Source organism: Teleopsis dalmanni, chromosome 2 (assembly GCF_002237135.1).
Source record: "Teleopsis dalmanni isolate 2A chromosome 2, ASM223713v2, whole genome shotgun sequence".
NCBI classification, from domain to species: Eukaryota; Metazoa; Arthropoda; class Insecta; order Diptera; family Diopsidae; genus Teleopsis; species Teleopsis dalmanni.
The window spans coordinates 94,227,509-94,231,603 of record NC_051847.1 but is presented as its reverse complement, the minus strand read 5'-3'; positions in this window follow the sequence as shown (position 1 = coordinate 94,231,603).

Genomic DNA, 4,095 nt, shown 5'->3' with positions numbered 1-4,095 from the left:
TTGTTGTGTCGGGTTTCACCTAAGCCTTCATCGACGTCGTCTTTATTCTGTTAGTAATATCCTGATAATCTGCTTTGAAATAACTATTGCGTTAGTTTGTGTTTGAAAGATTCTGTATTTTTTTTCACATTCCCTGATCTTTTTAGCAAATCTCAAAAAAATATTGATTGCAAATGGTGTCTGAATTTCAATAATGTTTTTTAATAATATTTGTAAACATCTAAAAATTAGTGTTATATTTGCTAAGTAATGAAAAACTATTTCAATTTCAAGCACGATATCTGTTAAGTCAATTGGGTACTCTTATACTTGTATTTAATTATTGCATTCAATTTGTTGTTTGCTTTTGCTATTGTTAATAATATTTTTTAAGAATAAATCAGTGGTACGTGAACCTCTCAACCAAAAGGTGCATTTGAATTTTATTCTCTTTACATAAAAATAAATTAAATAGTTTTCGAACAATATCAATAAATATATTTAAACCGAAAATTAACTTTTAAATAAGGCTTGTGTTAAAGTAAGTAAGAAGTAATAAAAATTACTATTAAATTTAATATTAAGTTCAATTAAAAAAAATATTTCGCTATAAATTTTAAAAGCAAAACGCATTTTTTTTATTTTAGTGATGCCTTTCAGTTTCTCTTGGGTTACTTGTCAGGCAGTCTGACATCCTTTGAGTTCTGATTGCGCCTCTATGTCCGCCTATGCCCTTCAACCGCAATCTCACTTAGTGTTCTGGCAGTCTTTTATTTTTGTTTCAAACGTTGTGGCAACTTGAAAGACAGAACCAAGTCAATTGCTGTTGAAGTAGCTTCCTTCCGCAACGCTACGTTACGAAGGCAGCGCAGAATTGTCACTAAAACTGTTCCAGTTTCAACTGTCGAGATAACTTTCAGTGTTCCTCGACTTTGTTTTCGTTTACTTGATTTTAATTTAAATAAAAGATAGAAGTTTCTTTGTTAAATATTTGAATTTAAATATAGTTTTAAACGTTTTAATATTTCTGAAGGATGTTAGGTATACAGTGCATTGAGTTTGGAAATGTACCCTTAATGTTAAGAAAATGTATAGTTATATTGTTCACAAAAATTAAGTTCCAAACTGGAATACCTTTTAATTATTTTTATTTACGATAATTTATTTCGTCTAAAACATTAACTTTTATAAGAATTTAATTCAAATGTTTGAGCTCTCCATGATCTAAAAATGAAGTCTATGGTTCTCATTCTCGATTAAAGCGTTTTTTACTTTTTTACTATATTAAAAGTTAATTAATATATAATAAATTCAATTCTTAGTTAAGTTTGATATTGAGTTTAAATAATAAGTTGATGGTATGGTTGCTGCTTAACGTAGTAAATATGTAGGTGAACAAACCTGTAGTATACGAGTTCAGCACTGTAGGTAATATAAATAACTATAATATATAGGTGCTTTCAACGCACCTTTTTTACATGTTTTTAAAATATTATTCACAGTGTAACGTCCGTTTTCAAAAGCGATTGTGAATAGTTGCGATCAAAATCTTTGTCAACCACTGGGATTCATGAGGGCTTGATTGCGTTTGGAAGTGCAATATAGGCCGTGTGCGAGTTTAAGTAAATTGATGGCAAATCGAGGGAAATCGTAAATTATATCAGTATGGCAGGAAATGTTGGTATTTACCAGAATTTCGAGTAGGGTAAATTAGATAAAAATTAGGCAAATTAGGTGTTGCCATTGTAAAAATGTTATAAGATAAGATTAAAATAAATAAATATATAAATTTAAAAACTTTTAACCAAAAATAATAAATAAGTGCAATAAATAAAAAAAAAATATTTAGGAAATTTATTTTAACTTATTCTACCTCAATTTACTCGAACTCGCACACGACCATAATAATATTATAACCCTGTTAAATCTAACTCGCGATTTTATGCGAATAGGTTTGTTGACACCAGTTTTACATTCGAAACAAAACCTTTTTTTCGAAGTTATGTGTTCTATCAACAAAATCTATCAACAAAAATTTTTTGTTTAAAGATTGCTATTCTAAGATAATTAAAAATAATGTCTAATAAGCTTAAAATGTCTTAATATTAATATTATTAATATAGCGAAAAGTATGCTTTCCGTTAATATTTTTTTTTGGGTACGAAATTTGACATGTTTAAACGAAATAAAACATATGTTGTTTACGGTTTCACGAATAATCTCATTAATTTTTACAGTAAAATTGCAAAACTTCGTATCATGGTAAAAAAATGTTTGGTACAAAAGTCACGCCATCTCTTAAAAAATCTAAAGAACTAAATAATACAACTATTATTTGTTGTTGAAAAATTTGAATTAAATAAAAAGAACTTGGGGCTTAATATTCAGTATCCGCGTTTCAGTGTCCATTAGAGTTAAAACAATTCATTTCTGATGAATCAACGCATCGTCAAATTTTCAACCTATTATTGTAGTTCCTCTATTAACAGCTCTGTTAATATCTACAATCTTACGGTAGCTTAGCATGTCACGGGTTTTACATGTTTTATTACCACCTGGGGTCTACTAGTAGTCGCAGCCGCACGTCGAAATTTTAATGCATCTTCATTGTGTGATCATAAATATCTCCATGACAACAAATTAGCATAATATGTTATCATTACTACTATCTCATTACAAATACTTGTTTATAACTCTTCCAACACGACCCAAGTACAGTAAGTCATTGTAATAGTTCTTAAGAAAAAAATTTATAAAAGAAAAATATGATAGATAATCAAGAACTGCAGTGAATTAAGTAAAGTTTGTTGTATATGCAGCAAGATTTAGCACTCTTTGACTTTTAGCTCTCACACTTAAAAATATTCTTTTGGGGGAAAACGATTTTCTTCAAGTGACGAGGTAAAAGCTGCCATGGAGTTTAATCGGCAGACCTTCCTAGAAATATGAACAGAGATGGGATCAATACATTAGAAGAGCGTTGAAATCTGTTTGTTGAAGTTTTGGCAGAATATATTGAGATTGTATCTTTGAGTTATTTGATTCGAATTCATATATCTACTGTAGACTACGAATGTCAAAAAGTGGAGAAATACTAACTGTAAAGTTTGCTGATGATACTGAACTTTTATCAACAAACCATGACATCACAAAAGCAACTGCAAGCCTTCAAAATCATCTGAACGAAGTTACACATTTGTCTGTCATCTGGGGGATTTAGATAAACGCCGAAAAAACTGTCTCAAGTTATTTTCATCAACAGGAAATTTGAAGAACAGAAATTGAAAATTGTAATCTTTGTTATACCAAGAAAGCCAAATACTTGGGCATGCTTTTAGGCCAAAAGCTGACTTGGAAGGAGCACATAATATAGAAGAAAAAGAAAGCTAATCGAAGATTTGCAGATTTATTTTGGCTTAGTAAACAATTCCAGTCTGTCAATTGATAACAAACTACTAATTAACAAAACTGTTATTGTTCTGATTTGGAAATATGGATTTCAAATATGGGGTACCCCCTGTAAGACAAATATAAATACTATGCAGAGGCTGCAATCAAAAATCCCGTAAACAATAGTAGATGCTAGATGGTACATCACAAACGACGATATTCACAAAGACCAGAAAATCCCTACTATACATGAAAAAATTAAAAAAAGCAGTGCTAATCATATACTTAATTGCTGCAGCACACAAACTTGAAAATGACAAGACTCCCTGCCTTGGAACTAGAGTACAAAAAACATCTGAAATGTACACTTCCAACTCACTTAAGTATTAGGTATTAAATTAAGTTGAATTATTTTCTTTACAAAAAAAAAAAAATAATTTATGCATTGAAATTGTATGAAATGTATTGAAATTATCATTAACATGTTATCTTAAATGATGATTTAAGATGACTCAAATCTCCAAAGTTCATTTGTTAAAAGTGATACTAAATATTTATGATAGCTGTAATGGGAAGGCGATTTGAGAAGTCAGTGACTTTTTGATTAAAACAAATTTTTTTTGGCAAATAAACATTTCAGTTTTCTACATAATCACCTTTTAGCTCGATACATTTAGTCCAGCGTTTTTCTAATTTTGTTATTCCTTCCAAATAATAGGTTTTCTC